Source organism: Phascolarctos cinereus, unplaced genomic scaffold (assembly GCF_003287225.1).
Source record: "Phascolarctos cinereus isolate Bilbo 61053 unplaced genomic scaffold, phaCin_HiC Scaffold_4;HRSCAF=312, whole genome shotgun sequence".
Classification (NCBI taxonomy): domain Eukaryota; kingdom Metazoa; phylum Chordata; class Mammalia; order Diprotodontia; family Phascolarctidae; genus Phascolarctos; species Phascolarctos cinereus.
In genome coordinates, this window is record NW_027555847.1 from 660,303,083 (window position 1) to 660,312,864 (window position 9,782).

The 9,782-nt window shown below is 41.7% G+C and overlaps 1 pseudogene; it reads left to right on the forward strand.

Moving 5' to 3' along the window:
- The first annotated feature begins 629 nt into the window (after window positions 1-629).
- LOC110214251 (integrin beta-1-like) overlaps window positions 630-9,782 on the forward strand; it is a 19,260-nt pseudogene continuing 10,107 nt past the window's right edge.

Genomic DNA, 9,782 nt, shown 5'->3' on the forward strand with positions numbered 1-9,782 from the left:
GAAGAGCATTTATTTGTTTGGTTTTTTGTTTTTGTTTTTGGCCAGGCAATGGGGTTAAGTGACTTGCCCAGGGTCACACAGCTAGTAAGTATTATGTGTCTGAGGTCAGATTTGAACTCAGGTCCTCCTGAATCCAGGGCTGGTGCTCAATCCACTGCGCCACCTAGCTGCCCAAGATGTCTATAATTTGGGGGGTTTTTTTGAGGCAATTGGGGTTAAAGGACTTGCCTAGGGTCACACAGCTAGTAAGTGTTATGTTTCTGAGGCCGGATTTGAACTCACGTCCTCCTGACTTCAGGGCCAGTACTCTATCCACTGGGCCACATAGCTGCTCCTGAAAGAGCATTTATTAAATGCCTATTATGTGTCAGGCACTATGCTAAGAGCTTTAGAAATACTGTTTAATTTAATCTTCACAACAAACCTGCAATGTAGGTGCTATCATTATCATACCTATTTTACCATTGAGGAAACTAAGTCAGATAGATGTTAAATGATTTTCCTAAGGTCACACAGCTAATCCTGAAGCTGGATTTCAATTCAGGTCTTCCTGATTCCAGACCCAGCCCTCTATCCACTGAGCTACCTAGCTATCTATGAAGCTGCTGCACCTATGAGGCTCACCACCAATGAGGCTCCTGCAATATAAGCGAGATAATGGTGACCTGAATCATGGTGGTAGCCATGGTAGTGGCATGGAGGGGACAAATCTGAAAGTAACTGCTGTATTTCAACAGCCCCTATGGGGGAGTGAGGGAATGGGAAGTCAAAGATGACTCCAAATTTTCAAGCCTTGATAAATGAGAGAATCATGGTGCCATAAACAGAAATAAGAGAGAAGATGAGTTCAGCTTTGGTCATGTTAAGTTGGAAATATGGGCATTATTAAATTAATAAATTAATGAATTTATTCTAGACATGTCCAGTAGGCAGTTGAAAATTCAAGACTAGTGAGAGATTGGTACTATATTTAATAGTCATCTTAAGTTTAAGAGTATAAAGAAATCAAGTCATGAAAAGGAGAACCAATTCCCTGAGCCAGTGAATAAATGGTCAAGGGATATGAACAGGCAGAAATCTGAACTATCAACAATCATGGGAAAAAATTCTCTAAATCAGCTAATAATTAGAGAAATACAAATTAATGCAAATTTGAGGTTTCACCTCATACCCATGGGATTAGCAAAGATGACAAACTAGGAAAAAAACCAAATGTTGGAGGGGCTGTGGGAAAACAGGTATACTAATATGCTTTTGGTGAAGCTGTGAATTGGCCCAATCATTCTGGAAAATAATTTGGAACAGAAAGTTGTCAAACTATGCATAACCTGGGACCCAGCTATACCACTACAAGACAGGGAAATACCTCAAGGAAATCAAAGAAAGAAGAAAAAGAGGAAAAAAGATTTGTAGCAGCCCTTTTTCATGACAACCCAAAATCGGAAACTAAGTGAATATCCTCTTATTGGAGAGTGGCTAAACATGGACTAAACATGTGTCAGAACTGAACTAAGTCAGTCAGTCAACAAGCATTTCTTATGTGCCAGGCACGGTGCTAAGCTCTGGGAGTACAATGTAAAATTGTCTCATTGCAATTTACACCGGCTGTTCCTAGCTCTGCCCCCTGGAGCCAAACAGAACAAGTGTAATCTTTTCACATTAAGTCTTTCCATGCTTCTCTGTAAGCATCATAAGCATCATTTCCTGCAGCTTGGTTGGTAATATTCCATGACATTCAAGTACCACACTTTGTTCAGCCACTCCCCCCAGAGCAGCACTTTTTGTTGTAGGAAAGAAAGTGGGGCCACAGCCAGCAATTAGGGAAAGGTTAAACAAATTGTGGTACTTGAATATCATAGAATACCATTGGGCTGTAAGAAATGAGGAGTATGTGAGAGGAAAGGAGAGGCAGACAGCTACCAGAGGACTAATCTGAGGGGGGAGCCCAGACTGCCACCACCTGGACCATGAGCAGCTGAGCGAGCCAATCCAGAGAGGGGGAAGGAAGCCACATCACTGAGCCAGTCAGCTTGCCCCAGTCAGCCTCACAGCTGCCCCACTAAGAGAGGAATTTACTTCACACACAGTTCTCCCTTCACATGAATTCACATTATGCAAATTTGACTTTATAAGAATTCTGAAAGAAATCCATATGCCAAAAAAACACCTGTGGTAACTTCGTTGTCTCTCTACTCCCACCTCTCCCCTGGTGTGCCACAGCCTCCCACCCCCAGCCCCCTAAAAAAAACCAGTTATCCTTTCCACATCACAGGGGTTAGGAGTGCAGCATCCCCTCAATCTGGAAAATCTGCGTAAAACTTTTTGGCCCTCCTTTCATACCAGAGGAGAAGTCTGAATTATGATGGTGTTAAAAGATAAAATATGTTGATATTATATAATACTATGCATATATTTTATGCATTTCTGAGCTTCTAAGCTTTTTCTGTGTCATCTGCTGGCCTTCATGTGTCATCTGTGGCTTCCCAAAACTCCCCAAAAATTCCCATTTAATTTCTCATGCCAACCAGATGTATCAGAAAGTTGTCAAGTGGAAGGGATAGCTGTAAAACTAAAAAAAAAAACATATGCTAAAAAAAGTCCTCCAAGTGAAAGCAGAAGAAGGGGTACCTAGAGAAATCATCACTACCACTTCCAGATAGGGCCTGCTTGAGACTTCCAGAGATTTGCCCAGCTCACTCACCTGCTCATGTGTCCACCCAGAGTGTCTGTCTTCCATGGGTCCACTCTGGGATCCCAAGTATCTGTCCCCTGCCTCTGTGTGTGGCTAGTCCACTTCTGTCTATGGCTGTATCCAGACTCCTCCCACCTTCTTCTTCTCAGTTTGGTCAGGTTCCCACATGGCTGGCTCCGGCCCCATGTGTTCCTCCTCCTGCTCTCCTTTCTGTGTCCTGACCCCCACACGTCCTTGAACCTCATGCTGGCCCCTCCAAGGGGGCACAACTCCTTCCCATCTCCCTTCCTCCCTCCTTTGCCCATATTTGTGGGCAAATTTGTATCACCAAAAAATCACTTTATGTAGAGGTCTATGGGATGCTCCATCTATCTGAAGTGAGAATTGTCTGTACTTTTCTGGATTGAATTGGTCAGGTGGTCAAGCTGTCAAGTATGCCAGAGGAGTGGAAATGATTGTTTAAAACCATGGGGAGAATGTATACAAGCAGGGCCACCCTGTGGGTGGTGCATGAGTTCATCATTTCTAAACAAAGAAATGCCTACTTCTGCCCAGTGTTGGAAAGAAGGGGTTGCAATCCAGAGCACAATCCTGGAGGCCACAAAGATATCAGGAGAAATAAAAAGGTAACAAATTACAGTAAAGGTACAGCAGAGAAGCTATAGTCATAAGATGTTACCCAGATCCAGCCACCACAATTAATGCTGAAACTCCCATCAGTTGATGAGGTGCTTGGGTATTTGTTTTTGAGTGCTTGCACTTGAACCTAAATTTCTCCCTAGCCTCAGAAACACTGTCTCTGACAATTTCTCCCCAGCCCGAAAGGACACTGTGCCTAGCAATTACTCATGAGTGGGCCCCAGCAAGACCCTTATCTCTTTCCCTGGTGCAGTTACAAACAGCACCTGAAGGAATTATTAATTCAAACTGGCTTTGCACTGGGTCATAAAGACATTCTCACCCACTGGACTATCTATACTACTGCCCTACCTCATTATCTACATCCTGGACTCTTCACTATCTGTATTCTAGACTTAAGACATATGTATACTCCCTACATCTATCTTGTCAAACAAGGCATTGACTGGTGGCAGACTGGACAACTCTCAGTTACTCCTGAACTCTAGTTAACTTAATGACATAGCAGGGCTAAAACCACACCTCCGTGTGGCCCCCCCCCCGTGGGCTTTTCCTAGTGAACTCTGGGTAAAACGCCTGCGCAGTAGGTACAAGAAGTGGGGTATGACCATTATGTGAAACTTTTTAAAGAGATTTTTCCGGGGGAGCTAGGTGGTGCAGTGAATAGAGCACCAGCCCTGCAGTCAGGAGTACCTGAGTTCAAATCCGGCCTCAGACCAAACCTGCACCAGCCCTTTCTGTTACAGAATCATGCTCAACCTAAGAAATAAAGGGGAAGTGTTTGATGAGCTTAGAGGGAAACAGCACACGACTGGTCCTCTGGATTCTCCAGAAGGTGGGTTTGATGCAATCCTGGAAGTTACTCTTTGTGAGTCATTAATTAGTTGGAGAAATATTACAAGAGTATTTTTTCCCACTGATGTTGGGTTTCACTTTGCCAGAGACAGTAAACTTGGCAGAATATTCTTTTTCCAAATGAAGGACAACGGAAAAATTTTTTTTTAAATGAAGGACAATGTCACCTAGAAAACAAAGCATACACGATGAACCCTCCATGTAAACATCCCTCTATTGCTCATCTTGTCCAGAAACTCAACAAAAGTAACATCCAGACAATTTTTGCAGTCACAGAAGAGTCTCAAGCTGTTTATAAGCAACTGAAAAATTCAGTCCCGAAGTCAGTAATAGGAACACTGACTGCCAATTCCAGCAACATAATTCAGTTGATCATTGATGCGTCCCATTCTCTATCTTCTGAAGTTATTTTGGAAAACAGCATGTTGCCAGAGGGAGTAACAGTAGATTACAAATCTTACTGCAAGAATGGAGTGACTGGAGTAGGAGAAAATGGAAGGAAATGTTCTAATGTTTCCACAGAGGCTGAAATGCAGTTTGAGATTAACATAACTTCTAACAAATGTCCCAGTAAGGACAAAGAAACCATCAAGATTAAGCCTCTGGGTCTCACTGAAGAAGTGTTAATTACTCTTCAGTTTATCTGTGAATGTGGGTGCCAAATTGAATCCTTTCTGAATAGACAGTTCTCACTTTAAGTAAGTGGACCTCTTTTGACATAATGGGAATTTGCCTGCAGATGTGGGGAAGGGAGGAAAGGAGGGAGGAAGGAGGCCACACATGCCTATGAAGGGAGGGTCTGCCCAGGGTTCAAGGGCAAGTGGGGACCAAGAACAGAGAAGTAAGAGCAGGAGGAGATTTTTTTAAGGATTTTTTTCTAGGTTTTCTTTTTGATGGGGGAGTGGAAGGCCATGGAGTGCCAAAATGAGGGGCAGGAGCAGAGAGAAAAAGCAGAGAACTATACTGTAAAATTAATCTAGGTGTTTTTTCGGAATGTAGATTTCTTTCAGAATTCTTCACATGAAGTTAAATTTGTGTTCATGTGAATTTATATAAAGCAAAGAACTGTTTGTAATCAGGAGAGTGGTGGTAGAAGGACATTTGTGTGTGCAGCCTGCCAATACAATGAGGGATATGCTGGTAGGTATTGTGAATTTAGTGTAAATGAAGTCATCAAAGACATAAATGCTTCCTGCAGGAAAGGAATTGTTCTGAAATCTGCAGCAACGATAGATACTGTATCTGTGGACATTGTAAGTGTAAGAAGAGGGAGAATGAAAATGAAATTTATTCTTGCCAATTCTGTCAATGTGACAAAATTCAACTGCGATTGATCCAATATATTTCTTTGTGGAGGAAATGGTGTTTGCAAGTGTGGAGTGTGTGACTATAACCTGGGGTTCACTGGGAGTGCTCATGATTGTACTTTAGATACCTCTTTCTGTGTGGCATGGAATGGGACAATCTGTAAGTAGCAAGGAATCTGCAAGTGTGCTCTTTCTTGTAAATGCACAGATCTCCAATACCGAGCACACACTTGGGAGATGTCAGACCTACTCTGGGTTCTGTGCTAAGCACAGAGAAGTGGATTCGGTGCAGATTGTTTGATAAGGCAGAAAAAAAGACACATGTGCCCAGGAATGTATAGACTTCAATATTACCCTGATCAAAATTTGGTGTGGCTTGCCCCAGCCTGGCTAGTGTGTATCTCTAACCCACTGTATAGAGAAAGATGCGGATGACTGCTGGTTCTGCTTCACGTATTCATTCCAGGGGAGCCATGAAGCCATTTTCTATGTGGTGGAGACACCAGTGTGCCACTGGAAACTGCTGTTGATAATTCATGACAGAAGAGAATTTACTAAATTTGAAAAGGAGAAAATGAATATGAATGCTGTTTCAGCAAAAAATCCTGCTTACAGAGTACAGCCAACCAATTGTCTGCAGGGGGCAGTTTTTTATAGACACAGTAAGATAGCCTTAGCACAAATTGATAGTGGTTTTGTCTACTCATTATATAGCACCTACCCCCCAGGATTGTTGAGAGGACCAAATGAGATAATAATTGTAAAGTGCTTAGCATGGTGCCTGGCACATAATAACTGCTATACAAATGCTAACTATGGCTCTTATTATTAGATGTTTCCCATGCAGGTTCTGAAAATATACAGTATGTATATATGTATGTATATATATATATATATATATATATATATATACATACATATATATATATATATATATATATATTTCCAAACAGAATTATAATAAGTGACAGAGATTGACACAAAATGAAGTAAATTATCCTAGCCAGCCATGGTGACATTATGCCTTATTTTTTCACCTTTTTTCCTCCTAAACTATGGAAATCTAGATCTTTATGAAATATAAGGTATATATAAGAATATTTGAAAGGGAAATGATTAAAGTAGTCATCATGATGAGATTGACCCATTGACCATTACAATGGAATTTTAGCCTTGCAAAAGTGTGAGGGCTTGAGTTTAAAGAGACAATAAATCCAAAGAAATTGTTCATCTATTAGCTGAGTTAGAATCATTGCCCTTAACCTTCTCTCACTGAGATTTCCCTATCATATATCTCTGATTACATAGCTAAAACTGAAGCAGGTTTAAGAATTAAAAGTGTCAAAACAGTTTTTAATTATTTATTCGTTTTTCTTATTGTCTGTAGAAGGGTACTATAAAAAGCACGTAAATGAATTGTAAATGACTTTTTGTTTTGACAGTGAGTAGAGATCACCGTAAAAAGATAAGAACCTCTTGGCTCTGGAAGCACCTTGGTTTTCAACCTTGGTGAAGTGGGGAGTGAGGGAGGATGAGATCAAGGGCAGTTCATAGTAAATCTCCTGAAGTAAAGCTATAATAATGGGTGGTATCAGGAACATCAGGACAGTACCTGGTACATAGGAAGTGTTTAATAAATGCTTGTTGATATTCCCAAAGGGCTACAAAAACTGTGCATACCCTCTGATCCAGCAATACCACTACTAGGTCTATATCCCAAAAATATTTTTTTTAAAAAGCAGGGGGGAGAGGAAAGGACCTATCTGTTCAAAAATATTTATAGCAGCTTTTTTTGTGGTGGTAAAGAATTGGAAATTGAGATGATGCCCATCAATTGGGGAATTGGCTGAACGATTTGTGATATATGATTGTGAGGGGATACTATTGTGCTATAAGAAATGAGGAGGAGGATGGTTTCAGAAAAACCTGGAAAGACTTACATGAACTGATGCAAAGTGAAGTGAGCAGAACCAGGAGAACATTGTACATAGCAGCAGCAACAATGTTCGATGATCAGCTGTGAGCTATTTAGCTCTTCTCAGCAATACAATGATGCAAGAATATTCCAAAGGACTCATGATGAAAAATGCTATCCGCCTCCAGAGAGAGAACTGCTGTGTTTGTGTGTGTGTGTGTGTGTGTGTGTGTGTGTGTGTGGTTTTTTGGTCTGTGTTTTCTTTCACAACATGACTAATATGGAAATATTTTTGCATGACTGCACATGTATAACTCATACCAAATTGCTTACCGTCAGAGGGAGGGGAAGGAGGGAGAGAAAGTTTGGAACTCAAAATTTTTAGAAACAAATGTTAAAAATTGTTTTCACATGTAATGGGGGGAAATATTACTCAAGAAAAATGAAATGCTTGTTGATTGACTATAGACTGAGCCTCTTCATGACTCAGGGTCATCTGTAAGAGGTCCTTACCTTGTTGTATGAAACTCAGTTCTGAGACCTGAGTCATCACTGAGACTTGCCCTAGATGCTCCCTAAGCTAACAGCCAGAGCCTCCCCTTCCCTGGGAGGCCCATTAGGGAGATTATACCAAATCTTTGCCCCTTAAAGGGCTCTCCTAAGGAACTAACTGCACCAAGGTTGTGCTGATATTCAACAATGGGCTTTCCCCGGGGGAAAAACTGTATCTAGACATAGTTCTAAGTTTAATATGCATTATTAGCATCTTATCCATCACTGTAAGTCTAGGCAATCAATAAAACAATAAAGTAAGTCCTAATTTGTAGCTGTTTGCCTATTTCTAAAATGTAAATTTTCACATTGAAAATTTAACACTTAACTCTCAAGTGCTGGTATGAACTGGTTCCAAACTGTACTCCAAACTGCACTTTTCTCCCTTGTGGCCTGAGTAAGGACTCTCCCTTACCTTCATCTAGGGACTCTAAGAGATTCCTCAATTCCAAGTAAATTCACACTATAATCAGGGAGAAATAGTTTCATTTCCCTTCTGGTATTAGAGATCCACCTCCCAATAATTCTCCCACTTTGTCTCATGCTTCCTCCCTGGGAAGAAGTTGTCTGAAGCATCCTGAGGGAAAGCAGAGTTTCCAGCTGAAGGAAATCATTTTCTCAGGATGAGAAAAGGGACCATTTGAAGGGGCCCATTTTCTCAGACAGCCCTCTAAGCAGGCACAGAACTCCAGGCCCAGGAGGCTCTGTATAGTAACCAGAATAAGAAAGGGTCAAAGAGGTGAATTGGAACTATGTCCAAAGGCAATCCATTGGGTGAGATTTTTTGGAGTCTGGGTCCAAGAAACTGCTATGCTGAATTGTAAAACTCTGCCTTCCCAGGCATTAATTTGTCATTGCCATAGCATCAGGGAAGTTGGGGAACTCAACCCTGGCAGTCAGAGGCATAGAGCTGCTACTTCAAGAGTGCATTCAAGCATTGGCCCTGGGTCCTTCTTCTACCCCTTATCCTTGGGTAGAGGGCAATTATGTGGCTGAACACTAGGTACTGTAACAGCAGCACTGCAGAAGAGCCTTATCAGTTCTAAAGTTCAATAACTATAGTAAGCTTGTGCTGCTGCCCATATTACTATTTTTCACTGCCCATGTTGCCCAGGTTTCTCTCCCCTGACTGATGCCTGCCAGCCAGGGCATGGCCCTCCCACCCACTCTGCTCTTTTTTTGACCTTACTCAAAAAAAGTGGTCTTGTGGATAACAGAAAATGGAGGGGAATGTGGATTCTCCAATCCCAAAAAAAGTCTTTGCCCAGAAACCTTCTTCTTAGGTCATGAGAAATCAATAGCTTGTTCCTGACTGTGGAAGCATTTGGATTCAGTCAAAGGGCCATACCTGAGGACCTAGAAGGCCATATGTGGCCTGGAGGCTGCAGGTTCACCAACCTTGATCTGGGTTCTTCCCATCCATAATATTCCCATAGTTTGACTTGGCAGGCTGGACCGGGGATATTTTTAGTGATGATCTCCCATACTTTGTCCTTCCTATGAACCACAATCAGATATAGGATCTGTGTCACTGTGGCCTTGTCTGGTCCAGATATGTCATCAGTGTTATAGTGGGCATCAATACTCTCAAGAAGTGTAGCCTTTTTCAAGTCTGCCACCAGACTGTAGCAGTAGGAGGGAGATCAGTTAGACCAGAGGAAGGACCATTACTGGATTCCTTCCCAGATGAAGGTAAATTGCTCCTAACTAGTTCCAGAAATGGGATTAGAGAAAAAGGCATTAATGAGGCTGACAGTCCTGTATCAATCACACTCTGGGAACCTGAGCTACATGAACCACTGGATTGATAAAGTTAGGAATG